This window comes from Triturus cristatus, chromosome 4_1 (genome assembly GCF_964204655.1).
Source record: "Triturus cristatus chromosome 4_1, aTriCri1.1, whole genome shotgun sequence".
NCBI classification, from domain to species: Eukaryota; Metazoa; Chordata; class Amphibia; order Caudata; family Salamandridae; genus Triturus; species Triturus cristatus.
The window spans coordinates 903219893-903244696 of record NC_140585.1 but is presented as its reverse complement, the minus strand read 5'-3'; positions in this window follow the sequence as shown (position 1 = coordinate 903244696).

Below are 24804 nucleotides of genomic sequence, written 5' to 3'. Positions count from 1 at the left end.
GTCGACGTCGTCAAAGATTCCACTCACAAGAAAACCTGAGGTACCTGCACCGTAGGCGGCTTTGTCGCGATGACTATGACAACGACGGTCAAGACATTAACGGCAGCAACAGCGACAAGAGCTTTGACGATGGTATTGACGTCAGCAAGGCCTTCATCATCGACAAGAATTTCACTGTCGACCAAAAGCCTGTCAACAACTCCAACAACCACGGCCCCGCAGACAAAAGCCGTCCATGCACCGTCGACGGTACCACAGACAATCGCATCAGTGCCTGCACCGTCTTCGAGTTCGTCAACAGGACCGTCGACAGAGAGAAAAATTAGTCTCCTTCATCCCAGGCAGATTCAGGGTTTCTCCAAGATATCCCCTTTACCTCCTGCTCACCTTTTAAACTTTCAAGAGCCAGAGGATGAAAATATGTTTGGCCCTGCATACAGTCCATCGCAGTTAAGGGTCAAGTGCCAAGAATCTGATGATGAGGACATTGAGGACAATAAGCCATCTTCTTATGTGGTAGGGGAATTTTTGTTTGCAAAAAGAGACATGTCTGTCATGCAGAGGCCGGATTCCTTCCAGGAGCGCTACCCTTATGATGATAGGGCGGAGGAGCGTCATCAGTTTAGGGAACCATCAATGAACATTCCAGTATCTCTGGTATCTGATCTCCATCATATGATTGATGACTATTTACAGGCGTTTTCAGGACGCAAATGCTCCTCGTAGGCCTTTCCCTCCCCAAGAGGTACCCACTGTTATTCTGGGCCAAAGCATCCCCCCTCTCTCCTCCTATAGTCATCACAGAGGATACTCAGGATGCTCAGACAGAGGAAGACAGACAGACAGAGGAAGGGGAAATACAAACATAGACATCCATGTTGAATGGGATGACTACATAGCCCCTATGCCACCATCTTCCACCCCTCCTGGTCCAGATTGCCCTCCTGCAGATATTGGGGGTTTTCATGATCTTCTTGGGCGTGTCTCCAAACGTTTTGATTTACCAATGCCAGCTAAACAAACTGAACATTTTCTACATGATTTTAAGCCAGGCACTCAATGTTCTGTGAGGGCAATCCCCATAGTTGACTTTCTATGGCAAGAAGGGCTAAAGCTGCCTCCGTCCCAGCTGTCATTACAAAACTGAACAAAGAAATACAAGGCTCCTGACAACTAGCCTGCATGCCTCATTCGTCACCCAACACCGGACTCTGTCATTAAGCAAGCAGCGCAGAGAAGAGCCAAGAATCCAGCATCCTCTACGCTTATTTTCATATTCCCATCCACCCTCAGCATCGAAAATTCAGAAGGTTCAAAGTAGCAGGGAACCATTACTAATTCAAAGTGCTTTCTTTTGGTTTGAAATCCGCTCCCAGGGTGTTCACCAAGGGCATGGCACTGATAGCGGCCTTTTTAAAATGTTCAGGTCACCAGGTGTTCCCTTACCTGGATTGGCTCATAAAGGCTCCGTCTTTTCAAGCAGCAGAGATTTCAACAAGAGTCTGTCAGGTTCTCTTCCAGTCTCTAAGTCTTCACATCAATCTGGAAAAACGTCCATTATCCAGGCCAAGTCATTGGTCTTTCTGGATGGACGTCTCAACACAGATCTGGGCAAGGCATTTCCCACTCAAGAAAGAATTATGCAGATTTTGGTACGACAAAGCTTCTTTCAACAAAAAAGTTAGTTTCTGTGAAGCACTACAAGTCTATGCTGGGGATAATATCCTCTTGCATCCCCTCATCCCCGAATGCTGGCTCCACATGCGACCGCTGCAGGAGCAGCTCGATGCGCAGTGGATTCAGTCTCAAGGCTTGTTCCACGACAAGGTTCACATTTCAGCAGCAATGAGAGCTGCAATGGCATGGTGGATGGTCAAGAAAGTCCTTTCGCAAGGCCTCTCTTTCATTCCCTCTGAACCATAGCAGGTGATGACCTTGGATGCGTCAATAGACGGATGGGGGGCTCGCCTTCAAGAATTACAGGTTCACGGCAAGTGGTCCAAACAGGAATCAGAGTGCCACATAAACATTCAGGAACTCAATGCAGTGTTTCTGGGACTGAAAGCCTTCCTATCTCAGATCAAGGGCTTGTCAGTGCTCGTCAGGATGGACAATACTACAACAATGTTTTACCTCCAAAAGCAAGGCAGCATGATATTTCAAATGCTCTTCCTTCTTGCTCAACAGATGGCTCCTTGCCAACCACATCTCCTTGCGAGTGGAGTACGTGCCAGGTGTTCACAATGAGAAGGCCGACTCTCTGAGAAGGGCCTCCAAACAGTGTCATGAATCGGACCTCAACGACCAGCATTTGAAGGTTTCTTTTTCAATCCTGGGGTTACCCAACATTAGATCTGTTTGCTACATTTCTCAGCAAATAGTGTCCGCTTTTCGCAAGCAGACACCACATCCAAATTCATTGGGAGGTCCCATCCAGTTTCCTTGGACGGGGATGTTCACCTACGCATTCCCCCCATTTCCACTCATTCCTTGAGTACTTCAGAAGATGAAGCAAGAGCCTTGTCAGTTCATTCTCATTGCTCCAGGTTGGGCAAGACAATTCTAGTACACTGAGTTGCATCACCTATCAGAATGTGTTCCGATTCTCTTTCCTTCAAGGGGGGATCTTCTCCACATGAACTAGGGCCAAGTGATTCATTCACAAATTCCCTCTTTTCGATTGTCAGCTAGGCTTCTCACCATGCTGAATTTGGGGATTTGAGGCTTTCGGAGGAGTGTTCTACGATACTACAGAAGTCTCGGGCTCCTTTCACATTAAAATGTTACACAGCTAAATGGAAGAGATGCTGTGTTTGATGTATCTCGCAAGCATTACATCTGTTCTCATCATCTCTGGAGAAGGTGCTGCCTTATCTCTTGCACTTTGCAAAATCAGGACTTTCTCACTCTTCCATAAGAGTTCACCTTGCTTCAAAATCTAGTTATAGACGACGCTCAAACCAAACTTCCCTGTAGTCTAATCGACTCATCAAAGAGTTTATGAAGGGACTTTTTAAAACGTTTCCACCTGTTAAGCCTTCTCCAGTTCTGTGGCAATTACTGCAACCTCTCTTTGAGCCAATACACAAATGTGATTTGAAGTTCTTCTCTTGGAAAGTGGCTTTTCTCTTGGCCATCACGTCAACCAGATGTATGGGTGAAATCCAAGCTTTCACTATAAAAGAACTGTATCTTCAATGATTGCTGGACAGGATTATCCTACACACTAACCCTCCTTCATTACCCAAGGTGCCTTCAACTTACCACCTCAATGAGTCGATTGTCTTACCAACGTTCTTTCCTAATCCATCCTCAGCATCGGAAAGGGCATTGCATTCACTGGACATTAAACGTTGTTTAAAATTTTATCTACAAAGAACGAAGATCTTCCGGAAATCCTCTCAGCTACTGATCTTTCTCGGCACCTAGGAAAAGACAAGCCTCGCCATGGGCCAGGATTGCTTGTTGGGTCACCTCAACAATTACCTTCTGTCATGAGAAGGCTGTCCGCCCACTTCCTGTGAAAACACAAGCTCACTCAACTATGAAAGTAGCGACTTCCTCTGCCCGGTTTGCAGGAGCATCCTTTCCTGACATATGCAGGGCGGCAACATGGGTGAACGCTCAAACATTCAAGAAGCATTACTACCTTCATGGTAGGAAGAAGGCAGATATGGCTGTTGGTCAAGCCACACTTCGACATCTCTTTGCCTAAGGTAGCCTTTTATGTTCTTGACATACTGTTTGTAAATTTGTATGCTTATAATTCTCTTCTTCTTGGTTTCTGATGCTACAAGTTTATGTCATGGTGGAATGGTTCGCCTGCTCACCACCTTTTTTCTTTTTCTCTTATTGTGTTTATACTATTTACTAGTTGGATTCAAGCATTTGAATCTATATAGGATACAATACTGGAGAAAAAACAAGTTACTTACCTGTACACTGTGGTTCTCCAGTATTGATATCTTTTATAGATTCACTTGCGGCCCTCCGTCCTCCCGGATTAGGCTCACCAATTACCTCAGAGTTTTGTATACCTATACACTTGTGCCCAAAATATGAGGTCTGTGGGGAAGGAAGCTCTGAGGTCTCTGCTGTCATTAGCTGAAATTTGGATGCTATAAAATAAGGCCGAAAAGTTACTTAAGTGACTTTTCTGTTCTATGGAGGTCTATGGTGATGTTTTATAATTGCTATTTCTTCTATTACCATGGGACTCCCACCATGACGACGGGGAAGATTTCAGCATGTGAATCTATTAAAGATATTAATGCTGGAGAACTATATTGTACAGGTAAGCAACTTGTTTTATAGGTCACAAAATCAATGCATTAATATGTATTTATGTGAGAAATCATGGTTGCATATGAATTAAACATAAGAATGAGAGTTACAATTTAAAACATTGAGTAAGAACTACATTTTCATGAGAAATCAAAATATTAGTGGTCATATGTTATATGATTCTGTTGTTCTAACATATACATATTTCAGAAATACCTTTGAAACTCCATTGTTTTATTAATAATATTAGATCACGCTGAGTATACAGAGTGCTGACTGAACACAATCAATATAGGTTTGTGACCTGTAAGAGTGGAGTTAAAATTAAGCTGCTCCAATCCCACCTCTGATGGTGAATCAAGTCATCACATTTAATCTCTAGATCGTATCAGATAAACCAATCAAAACCTTGTGGTTTTACTTGCTCTCCTAGATGCTTCATATCATCATAGAAATTACTTTGTTTCTCTTCTAATTCCACATCCGCTCTTTCTCTTCATACCCTTTTTTGCCTTCACCCTTTTGTACACCTTAAAAGACAAAACTACAACTATTGCACAGAGAGTAATAATTTCAAGAGATTTCAAGATATATATCCCACCATTTCACTTCCAAAATGTCCAAACTAATTGCATACTGCTCAGAGTCTATTTTTAATGGCTTCCCATGCACTCAAATTGCTCAAATCTCTATGTAGGCCAGTAATATTCTTGATATACTTCTGTAAATCCTTACTGTTATCTGGAACATAAGGGCAACACTGCTGAACTTTCAACATTCACCAAACCCCACCCTCTTTTGCAAGAAGAATATCTAATGTAAGTCTATTCTGCAAAGCCATGGATCTAATATCAACCATTTCAGTATCTACAAGTAACAGAGCTCCTGCTTTACTACTGATCAGCTTGTCAACTACAATGAACAATTTTCTAATCTTAATTTAATTTAGTATCATGCCTACATTTGGAATTATTGAACCACAAATATCTCCCACATTTTCTCCAGCATTAGCTCCTCGTTTGGGTCTATTCTACTGTTCCCACACAGGATGATCGAAATTCTCTACATGATATTTTTGGGGAAAGACTATGCCTTAACATGTGCCATACCATTTCTTGGGCCATTTAAAGTAAACATTTTCCCCACCAATTAAATAAACTCCAGGAATCACATGATCCTCTATATCTACCTAGCTATAATTCTCAGTGTGCTTTAGCTTCAAATGTATCACTCTTTGCTACAAATAAGGTATCCAACTAATTCTTGCCATTCTGTATACACAATTTCCCTGTATGCTGCCAAACTAAGGTCAACGCTCCTGTACTCCCTGCTTTCTGATGATCCATTTCCTCTTGCGACTGTTTAGGTGTTCTCGTTAATCAATGGACATTAGCTAACATTGCTTTGTACCTATCTTTGACTAAATCTAAGCATTTTTTCTCAACATCAGTTATCAGACAAGTTAACTTATGTTTATGAGCACAAGCAGTGTCTAACATTTTGGGAGTAACAAAGAAGGAATTTGCATATTTGAACATAGGAACCTCAGAAAGAACTAACTCAGAGTTTGAATAGTAATACTAAAAATAACCTTGTCTAAAGAAAAGGCTCAATAAAAGACTACAAGAAGCACCATAGGCGGTGGTAGGTTATGCCTTCTGCCACTGATGTGGGTAACTGAATATAGACATAGCAAACCCTTGCATCCATCGTGCCATCGTACTCTTGAAGTGAGCTAGTATATGCATTCAGTGTATAATCTCTTCTAGATAATTATGTGTGTAAGTCTTGGTCTCTAATGACTATATGTTACTATCAGTTACATGTGATGACTTAGGCTTTGTTTTATCTACTGCACTGGATGTAGGGGAATATGATCCTACAAGTAAAGACATTAATACTGCTACTACAACTAAGAAAGTAGCTTCTTTTATGTATCTGTGTCTATGATAACAAAGGCTAGTTTTCATAACTTCACTAAAGCCCGATCAATGGGTGGAGAATAGCAGCAGCAGAGTCGGTCTCTACCTGTTCAAACAGCAAAACCAAAGTTTATAGGATATGCAACAAATTATATACAAAGCTTTGTAAGACTTCCCTAGGCCTACTCCATATCCTTCCAAAGGCAACCCTACATTTCTTCTTCAATTCAGGCCTAAGCAATCTTCTTTAATGGCTATAGCAACGTTCATTCAAAGTATCTCAAAATGTAATGTCCAAGTTCAGTAAATGAATTGTTCCAAAATGAAATGTTTCAGTTCCTCAACCAGCACAGGGAATTCCCATGAACCCAGAAAGGGAAACTAAGCTACATCTAGGATGAGGTGTCTCAAGGCACTTAATCTTGTCAGCCAAGGCAGATAAACATGAGGTGAAACTGGAGATCACATTCTGGAAGTTTCAGCTGGATCTCCACAGTTATCCCAGAACTCTTAGAATACTCTTTCTTGGCCATTTGTAGCTAGATATGTCAATTCAGGCAAAGAGTACCTCTGAAAAGGCACTCTGATCTCCGTGATCTTCTCAAAGCAGGCCCTCCACTCTTATCACCACTCAGATCAGATCAGATTCTTCAGACGTCTTTGGAATATTTGAAAGTTCACGTTCAGTCGATAACTTCAGTCTCCTTCTTTCTTGGCCAACTTTCTCTAGCTGCCACTCGTGGTTCTATCGCACTAAGTCTTTCATTGGGGTCTGATCCTGTCTCATTTACCACAACTGGACAGGTTTCTCCTGCTTCACCTTCACCTGTTGAAACCCCCAAGTGCTGTCTCAGGCTCTGATTGGTCCCCTACAGCTTGACTAACCTGCTCCTGTGGTCTTTCGCCTACCTCTGGTGTTTCTGGGAGAGGTGCTGTTATCTTATCGAGGGGACATTGAACTCTGCAAGTGTGGGCAGTGTGCATCCAGTGAGGTAGACTTCACACTTCACAGCTGTCGTGGTGACAAGAATTACTTGGTATGGACCACGCCAGCGAGGTTCCAGGCAACTCATCTGGACATCTTTCTTCACCAAGACCCAGGATTAAGGTCATGACACTGCTCCTGATGGGGTGGGGGTGTGGCTGCTTCAACCTGATGAGACACAGAACACACCACATAAGACAATCCCTTTCAGTAATCAAGAATCATGATATCTGAAATGTTCACAAACACATTTGCAGGCACAGCTGGAAGTTGCTTAGCCCTCTCCATAATTATTCAGTGGGTTGACAATCCTGTTCTCCGATCAGGAACACTATGGAGAATCATCCTAAGAAGGGGCAAAGCATCAGGCCATTAAAAAAAATTTGAAGTGCACACTTGAACGAGTCTTGATTTCAAGGTGTCATTGACATGCTCCACAATTCCAGAAGCCTCAGGTCAGTAACTGTAATGTAGTCTTGGTTCCACTTGCAGTGCTGTGCATAACATTATCAGGACCTCATTATTAAAATGAGTTCCTCGTTCTGAATCCAGAGAAGTCAGAAATCCAAACCTGGAAATGAGTTTCTTTAACAACAGCTTAGCTTCAGTGAGACTGTCATTTCTCCTAGTTGGGTAGGCTTCAGCCCAACGTGAAAAGATGCACACAGCCACCAGGTTATATCTCAGTCCATTGGATACAGGCATCCCAATAATGTCTAGCTGAATCATTTTAAAGGGACCTTCCTGTCAGACAACTAAGCATTATTACCTTGTTAGTGCATAGTTTAAGTTTCGCAGAGATGCAATCGACCAACTTCCCAGTCCCCTATACTATAACCAGTGATTAAAGCCCACTGAAGTTACGTGATAGGAATCGGGGAGGAGGCCCGGATACTGGACATTGGTGGGCTCTTGTTGTCGACCTGCGAGGCAACAAGATGAACGTCACGTCAGTACAATTTAAACAATGTAACATTTAGTAAGCTCTTCTAGTATCTTATTCAAATAAGCCTTTTTAACTGAGATTCCCTACCTGTGGTCTGAAGCTCGTAAGATTAACGTCCCAGTTTGCCTTTTCAGGGTTCGAGGATTGATTGCAGAACTGGTAGAATTGTAATGTTATGATTTAAGATGACATCATCTTTTGAAGAAAAAAAACACAACTTTTGTTACTATGATTAATTCTAGTGTATACTGCAGTTAAACTGTTCTACTTTTTGTAAGCAGCTTACATTCTTCAAATCTTTGTAATGGAGTGTTCTGCTTCTAAAATAAAATAAAAAGAAACAGAAAAGAAAACCCAAAACAAAAATCCCATGATATTAATTCGGTTGTACATAAAAATGTTCTTCAAATGTTCTACAATATACTTTTCCTATTATCAAAAGTGCTCAATTCAATGTCCACCAAAAGGTTCTAAAAGTCCTTTTCTGATTAATGAAAAAGTGTCCAAAAATGATTTTGAAAGTTGCTGTTAAATGATTCTTTCTTGCGATGGGCGCCAATAAGATAAAATTGTACTTAACTTTCTTTTTTGTTCTTCTCTTACAGGTATCACCACTACTAGGAGCTCCCAAAGACTCCAGAAGGAAGAAATCTGAAGACTGGAATGCTGAAGCATAGAAGTCAGGTAAGATGATCCCAATGCAGGTCCGTTCGGGAAGGCGTGGAGAAGGCTAATCACCTTCTGGAAGATGGGTGTGGCCTCAAATAGGAAGACCACACCCAAAATGGACGCCACGTCTCTTCACGTTTTAACGTTACGTGACAAGCAGCAAGACCGGTATCTTTTACCAGCACCAAAGCGAAGCATTTCTTTCTCATGAGTGCGCACAACATGTAGCTCTTTTAGTATCGCCATTGGCACCCCTCAGTCCCCCCTCCAACCAAAATAATCACACAACACAGACTGTTTGATTGGGTAAAAATTGCTGCAGGTTTATTACATACACCGTTATGTAATAGGTGGGTTATCTTACAGGCGATCCAAGGGCAGGCAACCAACTGGGCCGCCTGCCCGCCTGATGTGCCGGGCAGCACTGGGGCTAACCCCACCTTTGCTGCCGTCCAAGTGATTCTCTTACAGGATCACGTGACCGTTGGTAACTTCTACTCACGCCCCTTCCCTGGGGGGAGCGTCGCATAGCAAACCCCCCAGTTGTTCAGGCCCACAACCGCCCTAAGGACTAGCGGGGCACCGACACGGCATCCAGGACCCTCCCATGAGGCTCCGCGGATTTGGCTCAGGCACCCCCTATGGTGCCGCACAGAGGTACCCTTTGTACCAGCCTGCTTCCAGATCGCCCTGTAACTCCACCTGCAATGAAAGAAGGAAACATTACAATATTCTCACCCCCACCTGCCATCACCACGCCAGGTAAGCGGTAGGGAGGGATGCAGCGTGCAAGGCGAAAGAGGTCGCCAGCATGGTGGGGGAGGGCTATATAGCCTTCCCCATGCATAGAGAAGCCCTGGAAGTGACGCCCCACGCGTCACTTCCGGGCAGGAAGAGGAGGGGGACACCGGCCGGAGTCCCTGCCCCCCCGGGAGGGGGGGGGGGGGGCGGGGAGGGGTGACCGGTGCCCAGGCGACACTAGGGCATCGACCGCTCTAGTGGCCTCCTGTGGGGGCCGCGGTCAGCAGCATAGTATCGCCATTGGCACCCCTCAGTCCCCCCTCCAACCAAAATACATTACCCACTAATAATCACACAGCACAAACTGTTTGATTGGGTAAATATTGCTGCAGGTTTAGTACATACACCGTTATGTAATAGGTGGGTTATCTTACGGGCAATTCAAGGGCAGGCAACCAACTGGGCCGCCTGCCCACTTGAGGAGCCGGGCAGCACTGGGGCTAACCCCACCTTTGCTGCCGTCCAAGTGATTCTCTTACAGGATCACGTGACCGTTGGTAACTTCTACTCACGCCCCTTCCCGGGGCGGAGCGTCGCATAGCAAACCCCCTGTTGTTCAGGCCCACAACCGCCCAATGGACTAGCGGGGCGCCGACACGGCATCCAGGACCCTCCCATGAGGCTCCACGGATTTGGCTCAGGCACCCCCTATGGTGCCGCGCAGAGGTACCCTTTGTACCGGCCTGCTTCCAGATCGCCCTGTAACTCCACCACAGCTCTGGAGATGGCCCCCATCACCGCCAGGACCCCCCACCACAGCTGTAGCCTACCTGCAACCTCTCATCTCCAACACCTCGCTCAGGTCTAAGAGAAATTGGTCCATGCCAACTGGTGACAAGTGCACCCCATCTTTGTCAAAGTACCCCTTCACATTCTCTTTGATCATCTCCTGTCTTATGAAACCTAGGCCCCTCTGGTCAGCAAACTTGCGCATTGTCCCATTGAGACTCCTCCGGGAATGCTCAACTGCCTCAACTGGCCCCTTGCCACGTTCTGCGTGGAATCATCTCTGACCAGAGGACATCGCACTGCCCTACGCGCTTGCAGATCTCGCCTAGGTCCCTTTTCATGGCCTGCAGAAGATGCCTTCTGCCCAGTGCAATGAGGTCATTCCCACCCAGGTGACTCACTAAGATTTTGGGGGGGGGGACCCCTGTGCAACCAGTCTCTGCTCCAGCTTGTTCTGGAGCCCGCTCCATCTCATGCCAGGGAAACCCATCCACTCAAACTGTGTCTGTGGGAAGCGCCTCATCCAATTCCAGTGCGACACCCATTGTGCCACCCTGGAGATAAATGAATGCCCGATCACCCACACCGGTAGCCCTAGTAAAACAAGAGACATGGTTTACACTCCTGGTCATTTAATAACTTTGTAAAATACACGCACAATAAATCAATAACCACTACAACTCACTGCACACAAACAATTGGCAAGATACCTCACGGGCGAACGTATCGTTTATAGCAGTCTGACTCCCACCGCCCCACCTTCTTCACACTCCCGGGCTCCAAGCCTGCCATAAAAGCAGCCGTGGCAGGCCCAATCCTGAATGAATGGCTGGAGTATCTCCTCTCTGGCTGAGCCAAACCTGCCCTGGACAAGCTGGCTCTGATGATTCTTTCCATTTGATATCTGGTCAGGGGGGCCTGGTCCATATGCATCAGTAAATAGCCCGGGGCAGGGGGATGGCACATCAAGTATTCCCTAACCCAGTGGACCGGGCAAAACCTAGGGTCCCCGAGGGGCCTGAGGACCGCATCGATCCCGTGCCCCGCCTGGTCAGTCTTTGACCTCCGGAGTCGGATCGACAGGGAGTCTGTGATGGACACATCTAAAATGCCTGAGGCATCCGCTGAACTGTCGGTCTTGGACCTGGCCACCAGCTCACTAATTCGGAATGCGCCGAAAAAAGCCAAACAGAAAGCAGCCGCGAAGAGGGTAGCCTCGCACTTGGAATACGTAACCCCCTTCAGCGCGCCCAGCATACCCATGAGGATGTTGAAATCAATGAGGGCCCTATTGTCCGGAACCCTGGGCTCGTCCCTAGCCCACCCCTTGAGAGCGGTCCTGATGGCAAAAGATTTCATTGGGTCTATCCCCCCTGACAGCCTGGTGTCGTGGCTCACCGCCGCCAGGTGGCTACCCACCCATGAGTGACTTTTGCCTTGCTCCCTTGCCCACACCACAAATGCTCTGACTCTACCCTCGATTGGTGCAGCCGAAATACCCAGTGAATGAGCCACAGTCCTGAAGGTGGCCATGTGGGCACCATAACGCCTCCTGGTGCCTGCGGCCAATGATCTCTCCCCCATGGTTCTCAGTCATTGGCCCACTGCAGGATCCTCCAAAGGTGCGCCGGGAATGGGGTCATCTGTGCTCTCGCCCGCGGCCAGGCCTCCCTGAAACGGAGCCACTGAAAACGAGAAAGAGCATCAGCTGCCACATTTTTCACACCTTCAATGTGTCTTGCCTTGAATTCCACATTGGCGCGCAGGCAAATCCTAACTAGTTTCCTCAGCAGGCATAGGACAAGATGGCACCTGGCTGTCTGCCCATTGATGGCCTGGACTACCGCCATGTTGTCAGACCAGAATAGGACCTTTCTGTCGGACAGGGTTTCAAGCCAAAGGTGTAAAGCAATCACGATGGGAAATAGCTCAAGTACCGTGATGTTCTTGGTGATTTTGCGCCTGCACCAGGCATTGGGCCATTCCTGGGCACACCAGTTCTCACCCAGGATTGCCCCAAAGCCCTCCCTACCCGAGGCATCCGTGAATAGGCTTAGCTCCTGACTGTCCACCCATGGTTTCCGCCATATCACCGTTCCATTGAAATGGGAGAGAAAGTCGTCCCACATGGCAAGGTCCTGCTTCAAACCTGTCCCTAGCTTGACCCAATGGTGCTTCTTTTTAACTCCTGCTGTAGCCCTTGCTAATCTCTGAGCAAAAACCCTCCCCATGTGGATGACCCTGGCTGCAAAGTTAAGTTTTCCTAAAAGGCATTGGATGTCGCCCAGGGTAGCTTTGTCTTTCCCCAGCAAAGCCTGAATCTCCTGACGCAGAGCCTTTCCCTTGTCCACAGGGAGTCTGGACTCACCCTTGACTGTGTCCAACTCAATGCCTAAAAATATCAGTACTTGCACCGGACCCTCAGTTTTGCCATTTGCTAGCGGCACACCCAGGTGTTTTGCCAAGTCTTGGAAACACTGCAGTGCTCGGGCGCACTCCTGCGTGTCAGCACCCCCAATGAACAAGAAGTCGTCAAGGTAGTGGGTCACTTCCTCTACCCTGTACTCGCTCATTAGGGCCCATTGAAGGAAGGAGCTGAAAGCCTCGAAGTACGCGCAAGACACTGAGCAGCCCATGGGCATGCACCTGTCATAGAAAACTTTGCCCTGCAACTTGAAGCCCAGGAGGTGTTGGCTCTCAGGGTGGACCGGCAGCAGTCTGAACGCCGACTCTATGTCCGATTTGCCCAACCACGCTCCCTTGCCTGCCCTCCTGATCATGTCTACCGCAAGGTCTAGGGAGCAGTAGGACACCGAACACCTCCCTCCCTCCAACCAAAAATTTACTGAGTCCCCCTCCGGGTACGACAAGTGCTGGATCAACCTGAAAGACCCGGGCTCTTTCTTTGGCACTGCCCCTAGAGGGGAGATTACAAAATGCGGCAAGGGAGGGGTGCTGAACGGGCCCGCCACCCTACCCAGGACCACTTCCTTCTTTATTTTAGCCATCACTATCTCAGGGTGGTCCCTCGCTGATTTGAGGTTCTCCACATCCTTGCTCACTAGGGGGCCTAGGTATGGGATGCGAAAACCTTCCACAAAGCCTTCCGCAATGAGGGTGCCATCTTTGCTGTTGGGGTACCCATTGATCAGGGCAAGGAGGTTGGCAATGCTAATGGGGGAGGGACCCTTACCCGGGGTGGGAGGGGCCTAGTCCAACTCGTGGAGCGCGCGGAAGCCCGTGTTTTATAGTCGGGAGGTGAAAAGGTACTGGGTGGTGTGGGGTGACTTAGACAGGGCAGCGCTTACTTGTCCTGTCTTGCCGGTGGTTGGCCCGAGCTGTCTCACTTGGAACAGGAGGAGGCAGGGTGGTGGGCCCCACACTTACTGCAGTTGTGGGCGAACCTGCATGCTTTGCCCCATGAACAGGAGCCGGCGTTGAATAGCCAGCAGGTCCCGTTGAACTGTGATCTATTGCCCGGCTTTCGGCCCCCCCGAAAGGGTTTCCTTATCTGTCCCTTCCCTTCCTGCTTTGTCTCTTTGCTCTTGTCACTACTAGAGGTGCTTGGCTTAGCTGTCCCTTCCACTGCGCGCTTACCCATATGCATGAACCAAAGCCAAACCTCTAGTTGGTCCCACTCTAATTCCGGGCAGATTGCCCTCTTTTTCCTAAAGTCACAGTCATAACAGTACCAGCCCATACCCCCACTATTTGCTGCCTCTTCAGTGATAATACTTGCATACTGAAATAGCCCTGGCCCTTGGTCCGGGAACCTTTCCATTATTACCGCTGCCAAGATGGCGAAGGCTTGCCCCCATGTGACAATGTTCTTTTCGGGCCAGGTTTGAAAGCGCACTTTCTTATCGTCCTCCTTGGCGCCCATCTTCCTAGTGTCGACCCCCACGGCCCCATGCATGAGTAGGGTGAAAATGTAATTAAACTCCCTCCGCCAGATACCCTCTTTGGCAGCCAGGGGCACTTCCCACCCCAAAGAGCAGCGGCCGGATAGCAGCAGTGCCGTAGTGACCAAGGGCTTGGGCACTACTGCGAGGGCTGACACTGTTGGTGGCACCGCCGGTGGGACCACAATGGGTGTGTTGGATGCATTCACCGCCCTGGGTAAGGCTGGGTCGGCTGCGGGGTAGGTCGTCGGCGGGGGGACCCCCACAACTGGAAGCTGTCCTCCCATGGGCAAGGGGATTGCGAGCGCCAGTCCCCCCACCTGAGCCAGGGGTGCGCTGGACGGGCTGCCCGCCCCCCCAAACTTGTGTGAACGCTGCCGGCACCGGGGCCCCCCCGGGGAGGGTGGGAAAGACGGGCCCGGCACAAATGGGTGGTCTAGCCAGCGCTAAGCCCGCTCTGACCTCAGACATGAAGCTCCTCAAAGTGTCAGAGAGGTTACCAAGGTCTTCCGATGTAGCGAAAGCCGCCGGGGGCGGGAAGCTGGCATGTGCAAGCGATGGTCCAGCTCCCAAAGCCGGGGACACCTGGAGGGGGGTGGCGGCCCGAGAGGGGGCCACGGCCCTGCCCCTCACTGTTGGTTGCTCCGCCGGAAAGTCTTTGACCGTGGGGCGACGTATCCTCTTGGACCTAGAGGGGCCTGCTTCGTCATTGGGCTCCTGCTCTACGGGCTGGACCTCGCTGGCGATTCCTGAGTCCTCGGGGTTATTGGTTTTCAAAAGTTCGGTGGCCCAAGCCAGTCCCTTGGTCTTGGATAATTCGAGAAAAGCTGCGATCCGTGCATCTTCAGAGATGCCAGTCTGGGTCTCCTCGACTTGGGACCTCATCGTAAAAAGCGGTGGGGATCCCTGACTATCCATCAAATTTCGTGCGTGTGCCTCCCAATCTGGAAGGATAAGGAAAAGAGTTTCGCCCACATGCTTACAGCCCAGAGCACTCTTGGCCCAAGCCCTTGTCCGGGGAACCAGCTCTGGCCCCCCGTGGCTAAGCCGTACTTCCTTAAGAAAACGAGGGACACGGGCGACTGTCGTGCTGTTCGGACAGGCGTTCCAGCGGCACTGCAGCATGCAAGTGTCCCTTTGAACTCACTACTCTTCCCTCACCGACCTGCTGCAAAGACAAAAACAAGTGTGAGGCAAGGAAGGGCAGTGCTGCACCCAGCCTCCTAGCGTAACCAGTGTCCACCTCTCCCACTAGCTTACGCGGTGTACAATCCTTAGAAACACGGCTGGTGTAAGCCAGCTACGCCCTACATGGCACCCTGGTGCCCCTAAGGGCCGGCAGGTTCAGGCCACACCACTTACACCCTGGTGCTGCTCGTCTAAACCTGTAATACCACAGCATCTGCAAGACAAAAAGGGGAGAACAACACACCGCTGCATGGTCACCCACCGACCGTCCGTTGTGCACCCGGGTGCTCGTTGCGGGATTTACACCGGGGCAGCACTGCGCACTGGCCAAGCGAGAGTCTTCTACCTACCAGGTCTGCCCACTCCTGCTCTGCGGATCATGCTGCTGCGGCACGCCCCCCGCACCTCGTAGCCCTCTTGGCTACAACCAATACTCAGCACACTCTTAAGCAAAGGTATTCTGGCGCCTTACGTGCGCGGGCCGTTTTAGGCATGAGAGCAATTAGCCCCCCAATCATAGGAAAACAAGGGGGGTGGGGGTGGAATGCACTCAGTCCTCTGCGTGCACCAGATATGCCCACCCCTTCACTTCATGTGGCCCGCGATTGCTTTACGGAAACCGCCACCCTTGACTCGCCAACAGCAATCCCCCCCAGGTTCCTATCGCGCGATTTATATAGCGCAAACTCGAACCGAAGGTAGTGGAGCGTTTAACATGAGCACCGTGTTTGCCTTCACATTCAAAAAGGAGAGATTAGGCAAACACGGAGGGATGAAATGACCCGCGCGACTCGAAACAGCAAGATTTTTTCATTGTTGCATATTTATATAGCGCATAGATGCCATGCTTCGTTAAGTACAATGAAATAAACATGCACTACTGACAATGAGGAAATGTCAAGAAACAAAGTCATGCATATTCAGCCTTTTTCATAGCAGTTGTGATGTGGTCAGCTCATGCTGGGGGACCTAAAAGTCATAAGATTCTTTCATTGCTGCATATGTATATAGCGCAAACTCGAACCGAAGGGTTTGGAGCGGAAATAAACCAGGCCATAAATGCCCTGCATATTTATATAGCGCGGTCTCGATCCGAAGGTATTGGAGCGCTAACATGAGCACCGTGTTTGCATTCACATTAGAAAAAGGGGGGGATTAGGTAAACACGGAGGGATGAAATGACCCGCGCAACTCGAAACAGCAAGATTCTTTCATTGTTGCATATTCACATAGCGCGAACTCGAACCGAAGGTTTTGGAGTGGAAATAAACCAGACCGTAAATGCCCTGCATATTTATATAGCGCGATCTCGACCCGAAGGTATTGGAGCGCTTAACATGAGCACCGTGTTTACATTCACATTCGGGTAAACACGGAGAGGAATGATTTGCCCAGAATCACAGGACGTGGACGCGACCTTGAGGCTCGCACCCTGGTTCCCTGCACCAAAGTTGGCTGTTTAAGCCGACGGACTGCAACCTCTCCCTCTTTCAAGAGCACCGTAACTTAGACGGGGGAGTTTGCGGTCACGACGCGCTGCTACGCTGCCCTGGGTCCGCGGCGGCACTCGGGCCTGCTCTGTGTTCGGGTCGGGGGTGGGGCGGGGGGGGCTCTCTGACCGGACATCGGCCTTCATCCCACCGAGCCCACGGTGCGCAGATGACATCCCCTTACAGGCAAAACCCGTACTGCCTGCACAGCACCCGCACCGCCCCCGGTTTCGCACGGAGCACTCCACGCCACGCACCAAGCCAGCCAACCCCGACGCCGCACCAAGCCCGTGCTGCCAGGTCCCGGGCAGCTCCAGCAGGCCCCGTAATTAATTCTATGATACCCAACATCGCTGGCGCCCACAGTTGAAGCGAGCGCTAAGGGAGTCTGGACCGAACTCCCCCCCCCCCGGCGTCCCCCGACCTCAGGGTGGGCCACAAAGCAACGCCACCTAGGGCCACGTGCAAGGCTCGCGCCCCCCCGCCCATGGCAATCCATGCCACGGGGCCCCGTACGACCTGGTACTGCCCAGGGACAGGGCCGGGGCGGGGCGAGGTAGCAAGTGGCACTCACCGTTCTTTGGGAGCTGCTAGGAGACAAGGACGACGAAACGACGAGGGACCCTCCGGATGCGGCGAGCGAGGCGAAAGAGGTCACCAGCATGGTGGAGGAGGGCTATATATTTATTTATTTCAGATTTATAATGCGCATGGCTGCCACAGCAACGAGGCGTCCCAGCACAGCACAGGGGACCAGAAACGAGAGCTTACAAGAATCAGGGCAATTAAATGGTAGAAATGGGAAAAAGCCATGTCTTCAAGGCTTTACGGAACGCCAGGTGATTAGAAATAGTTCTAGTAAATGTCGGGAGTGAGTTCCACAGTTTAGCCGCCAGGCAGCGGAACAAACGTCCTCCTGCCCTGGCCCTCCACACTCGAGGAGTGCAGACCATAGCTTGGTCAGCAGATCGCAGTGGGCGCTTGGGTACATAGGCCTGCAACAAATGGAGAAGGCCCAGCGGAGCCTGTTTTGCTAGAATCTTATGTGAGATGCACAGTGCCTTAAATTGTATCCGCTTATCCACTGGCAACCAGTGGAGTTTGGGAAGCACCTGGGCGACTGAGCAATGTTTAGGTAGTGAGACCAGGATCTTTGCTGCTGCATTCTGGACCGTCTGGAGGCGCTTTACGCTGGCCCGTGTTGCTCCCAAATATAGGCAGTTGCCGTAATCCAGTCTGGATAGAACAGACGCCTGGATGATAATCTGGTGCACCGGAGGGGGGAAAAACCCGAGCAACGGCTTTAGATCCCGCAGGAGTCCAAAACAGACCCCTGCAACAGCTTTTGTTTGTTTCTCAAAGGTCAATCCTCGTTCAAACCATACCCCAAGATTTTTTACGGTATCCCTAGGGACTGGGGCAGGTTTTAAGCGGTCCGGCCAGTAAAGATCGGTCCACAGCTCCCTATGCTTCCCAAATAGCAGGATTTCCGATTTGCCGGAGTTGAGCTGTAGGCAATTAGCTGCCATCCAATCGGAGATAGCCAGCAAATCGTCCTTGAAGTTGTCTAGATTGATGGTACATTCCCTATAGAAGGCTATCACCAATTGGGTATCGTCAGCGTAAGATACCAGCGACAGCCCCCTCCCCTTCGCCAGCTCTGCCAGCGGGCAACATAAAGATTGAATAATAGTGGGCTCAGTATGGTGCCCTGTGGTACCCCCTGGTGCAGAGCAAACTCCTGTGAGCAGAAGGGAGGTGCCGAGACCTGAAATGATCTTTCCGATAGAAATGATTTAATCCAGGCCAAGGCTGAATCCCTGATCCCAATGTCCTGCAGACGTTTCAGGAGTATTTTATGGGACACCGTATCAAAAGCGGCACTTAAGTCCAAAAGGACCAAGGCCGCTGAGTCCCCTACATCTAGGTTGCTCCTAATAGCTTCTGACACGGCCAGGAGCGCAGATTCGGTACTGTGCCGGGGCCGGAAGCCATGTAGCCATATAGCCTTCCCCATGCACAGATAAGCCCCGGAAGTGACGCCCCACGTGTCAATTCCGGGCAGGAAGAGGAGGGGGACACCGGCCGGAGTCCCTGCCCCCCGGGAGGGGGGGCGGGGAGGGGAGGGGTGACCGGTGCCCAGGCGACTCTAGGACGCTGACCGCTCTAGTGGACCCCTGTGGGGGCAGCGGTCAGCGGCACATCCTGCAGTCTTGCTGAGCTCAACGCTCTCCCAGCAACATTGTAGCTATTAGTCTCCAGAGTTTGAAACCAACGAGATGTTTTAAAATGCTTGATATTTAAAGCGCAAATGTTTCAAATACCTGAACAATGTCCAAAGTCAAAATACAGTACCGAACAATGTTTTAAGGTCAAAACACATTTCAAAACCGAGTTTTCACATTGTACACATTAAATTATGATACAAAACAGGTAAGACACCACACATATCTTTTACAGACCTTACATGTCAATTCACATACCAGTGGTAGTGCTGGATGCACGGGAAAGGGGTGGGTTTTTTTTATATATGAAAACGTGTACAGCATTGGGGTAACCCGTGCGTTACACATTACTTATGCTTGATCAGGGTAATCATGACACTTCTGACCTCCCTATATGACTCAAAAGTAACAGCAGTCATTTTCCCTAAATTTATCTGTTGGCAGACAACACACCTGTGACACAAAGCTTCATCCATCAACCTAACTTGGGATTAAGCCACGTCTGCCGGAACAACCAAACAATGGCATTCCTGTTCACAAGAATTGGTCCATGATAGTGCCTAGCCATAGGTGGCAACAAATTGTTAGGCAACACAGGTCTTCCATATTCTGAAACCTAAATGCCCTCATACCTCTTCACACAACGTGCCTTGACCCAACTCTTCTCTTCTGTTCTGTCTCTGTAACTTCTTGCAACATCTTAACTTACTCCCAAGTATCAGCAATTGTTAGCAAAAGGTTGTAATCGGTTTCATCTTCTCCTTCATTTGTTTATTTCTCCATTAAAAGTGCAAGCATTATGAGCACAATATTCTGTGACTTCATCGGCATCTGTTGCCAATGGTCACTTAATCATATACCTTGGAACGTGCGGAACATTTCTCGACTGCGACTTGTGCAGGACGTTTCAAAGCTCCAAAAGCTTCTGCACTTTCTGTACTCTCCATTGCAGATGGGGGCACCTGATGAGGTCAGGAACGCACTTTTGAGACCATAACTGTATGAAATTGTGCACGATAGCAAGCTATACTGGCTATTGTTGAAAATAGTCACCTTCAGCTGGACTAAAACACAGCATGCTCTGGTAAGGGCAATCAATTTGGCCACCTGAGTGGAGAATACTCATGAAGCCAGCCAGTTTCCAGTACTCCTGAGACAGTACAAACTTCATAAGCAGCTCTCATAGTCCCCTCTAGGCCTCATGAACCATTCCCAAACAATGCGTAATCAGATTCAGATAGTGGGTCATCTTGAACATCTGGTCTCGGCTTGGTGCCCAGTTCAGTAACATCGAGACAGTGATGTTCTACTTCACAATCATCAATATCACAATCAGGAAGTAGTAGCAAAGTAGCAGGATTCAAAACAGCACAATGCCTTAACCTGCTCGTACTTAGTGAGGCGGCTGTTAATATGGTGCTGTGTACATGTTCTAGTCAACAAAATTCAACATAATGGGGAACATAGATAGTCAGTGGATGACCCATTACAGCCTGTGGCTGCCATGGATTTCTGACAGCCAGGCAACACTGCAGCTGCTGGGTCTAGTGTAGCTGAAAACTTGGCAAAAGTGCTACTTGCACCTCCATGATTCTGTATGAGCACTGAAAGAGTGCAACCCTCCCTCTCACTGCAGAAAAGCAAAAACGCTTTGTTGTAATCAGGCATTCTTAGTACCGGGGTATGGCAGAGGCTTTCTCTGAACTCTAGGAAGGCAACCAAACAATCACTATCCCTGGGTAGAAGATCGTACACATCCTTGTCTCTGTAGAGGCTTCGCAACTAAGGAAAAGTTGTGTATCCAGTCGTGACAGTAGTCCACCATTCTCAAAAACATCCCGACTTCCTTTTGAGTCATTGGTGGATTCATCTGCATGATTGCTGAGATTCTTTCTTATGACACCTTCCTTGCACCTCTCACAATGTGATACCCCAAGTACAGGACTTCTGTCAAACAGTACTGCAACTTATTTGGAGACACTTTATGTCCATTCTCAGTCAAATGGTTCAGCAAGGCAATTGTCTTGCAAGCTTCTTGAGCGTTCAATGAATTAGAAGGTCATCGATATACTGCACCAATACTGAATTGCATGGCATGATCAGAGACTCCAGATTCTTTTTCAGGATCTGCTTAAAGATAGACGTACTCTCTGTGTACCCTTGAGGGACTCAGCACCATGCCAAAACACAACTGCCTAACCAAAATGTGAAGAGGAACTGACTTTCCTCATGCAACGGCACGGAGAAGAACACCTGACAAAGGTCAATGAGAGTGAACCACTCAGTTTCACATGCAATTTGGAATAAAATCACAGCGGGATTCGGAACCTCCAATAATATTGATTTTTTGCCATTCCTGCATGAACTGTACCTTCCTCTTGGCTTCTGCAGACCTATAATGGGTGAGGACTACCCATAATCTCCTTCAAGATCCCCTGTTGGACTATGTTCTCAATCACTGGAGTAATTCCAGCAATCACTTCAGGGGTCAGATTATATGGCGAGGTTCTTGCGTATTCAACATTTGGCTTTACTTGTATATGGGCAGGCTCAACTTCTTTAATGAGTCAGAGGGCCAGATGTATGAAGTCTTTTTCCCGTTCGCAAATGGGCCGATTGTCAGAATCGGCCCGTTTGCGAACGGGAAAAAGCCTTTTGGGATGTATCATTTCAAAAGGCCCTCGCAAAATAGGGAATCGCTAATGCATTTGAGGAATTGCAATTTGCAATTCCTCAAATACAATTCTGGAATCACCCAAGTTGTGCGATTTTGCCTTACGACGTCGCAAATTACCACCAACTTCAAGTTGGTGGTAATTTGCTAATTCCTTGAAAAATGCACCTTTTTGCATTTTTCAAAGTGTCATGTGGGGCACATATATGCCCTTAGGGCATGTATGTGCGCCACATGTGCACACATGCATATTTCAGGGGTGCAACAGGATTTCCTTCTGGCACCTTTGCACCCTTGAAATTGCATTTGAAATTTGCGAGTACCTATTGGGTACTCGCAAATCGCGAATGTCTTCCCATTCGTTCCTATGGGCCTCTAGGCCCATTGGAACGAATGGGAAGGTATTTCTTAATTGTGAATCGTAATTTGCGATTCGTAATTAAGGAATATGTAGTAATCGCAATTAATATTGCGAAACCTACATACATTGCATTTTGCGAGTCCTTAATAGCGAATCGCTAAAATTCCCCATTAAGAAGACACAAACTGCAAAGATGATACATCTGACCCCAAATACCTTTCCTGAAAAATCCAAAACTTCCAACCCCACAGTATCTCTGAGATCCAATGGCAGCTTGTCAACTGTCATAATTGGGAACATCATAACAGCCAGATTCTGATTTAATTATATAAAAAGCTATATCCTCATCATTGGTCTGAAGTTCTATGCCCCTAAAGGGTGCAGTAAATTATGCTGTTTAATTTACACGACAAATCATGTCCCAAAAGACACACAGGACTCAAATCTCACTCCACAAATTGATGATTTTCTGCAAAGGACCCTGTTTTTACAGGTACCTCTTCCATTGAGGGACTTGAGTTCTGTTTATTCGTCACTCCTACAACTTAGATTCTTCATCTTCCCGAGAGGGGTAGGTGTGGAACCTCCACTGTTCTCACAGTAGAGTGGGTAGCACCAGTATTCAGCAAAAAGGTTGTGGGGTGGCCATCTACTTCAGCATCTACAAATGGGCCACTCTGGTCTGCCTCTAAGACTGCACCAAGTGCACAATCTTCCTCCCCTCTCAGGCACCATCAAAAAGACTGATCAGAGCCATAACCCTGTATCATTTTAAACACAGAATACTGCTGAACCATGTTATTGTTCTGAATGACATTCTGATTTGCATTTGGGATTTGATTTGAATTAAATCTAGGATTATTGGCAATCTGCTGTGGCATCAGGGGTTGTGGAACCTGCAGCTCATTGAAATTTTGAGACCTCGGTCTCAGCACATTTTGAAGTTGTGTGGGATTACTATTCTAAGGCTGGGCAAACCCTACATTTTGTCCTTGATTAGCAGGATTAAGGCAACATTCCCGCTTCCAGTGCCCCAACCTTTTACAATAGTGACAAAGATTGGACTTTTTCAATGTGGCAATAACAATCCCAGTACTCCGATCAATCGGAATACCTCAACCTATACCTTGTGTCGGAAAACCTCCACCACCTTGCATCACAGGAGCTCCTTGTTGGGATAGTCCCTGCATAGGGGCCACATTTCCCTTGAAGCCCCTCTGAGCAGTCTTCATCTGTGCAATCATTAGCTTCTCTTTGAACTTTTTTTGTTTCAAATAAATGTTATCATGACAGTGCTTGGTATAACGCAGACTCTCATCAACTAACTTATTCTACCAATATATTAAATGCCGTTAAATCGTCATGCTAATTACGGGCCTCAACCCAGCCACAAATCTGGACACAAACTGTCTCATATCCTTAGGTTCCAATGTCTCCATTCCGCTACACTGCTTGAAAGCTTGTAACAATATCTCATAATATGCATGAATCGTCTATTTGGTTCTTTTGTCATTTGGTCAGTCTTAACCCAATCAATATCTTGCTGTGGTACTTTAGCCTTTAACCACGTCATCAGCTGATAATACTTTCTCATCACAATAGCTGGTGAACCATGTGTCACTGCATCTCTTTCAGGCCATTATGTGGCTATTTTGCATGTAGCCCACACATCAGTTGGAACAACAATATCAAACAAGGTACTCAAAACAGTCCACAATACCTTCAGAATGTTCACAAACAAATCAACCTGTTTATACAACTCTGCAGGCTTTTGTCTTAGTCTCGGAAAGTCATTTGTGGATGATACAAGATCACTTCTACTCCAAGGCACATAAACGTAACCTCCGCTAGGTACTTCCCATAAGGGAAACTCGTAGCACGTGCTCCTCTTTCCCCTGAAGGAGGCAGCTCCCCATAGATCTTTTGGGACCCTTAGTCCTTGACCATTTGTCCTCCCATTTATTCAATGTACTCCAAATCTGAATGCTCTGAATTAACTCTTAAATTTGCATTTTCAACCCTGGCATTCTCATATTCTCTATATCCTGATCAGAAGAAAATAATTGGTGGCTCTTTTTTAAGGGCTTCGCACAACCCAGATCTATTTCATAATTCTTGGCTATGTCGGTCAGCGTATTATGAGGCTGGTCTCGCTCATCTAGTAATAACCTTGCTCATAAACAAAAGTTCATTTGTCTGTAAAGCATCTATTCGGGCCAACTCAAGACTTCCACTTATCTTTTAATTCAACTTGAGTTTTAATTTTATACATCCACCAAATTTACTTTCAATGTTGACCTGATTGTTCCCTGGCTCAGTTTTGTAGTTCCACTAGCATTTGACGACTCATTAAAAGTTTTCAACTAGTTGTCCAATTTGGTATTACTCCTTCTCTAGGTGTACTACTGTTTGCATTCAGAGGTGGCTCCCATGTAATCATCTCAACCTCTGGTAATCACTGGAATGTCCTAAAGGCTCAAATCCAGTTTCATTATGCGACGGGTCTTTACTTGCACCACAAGGAGAACTCTCATTCTTTGGAATTAAAGGAAAAAATCCTCCTGCTCCTGAACCTGTGGGAGCATACCCTGAAACTTGTGGTTTAGCCAGGAGAGTCAAATTCTGCCT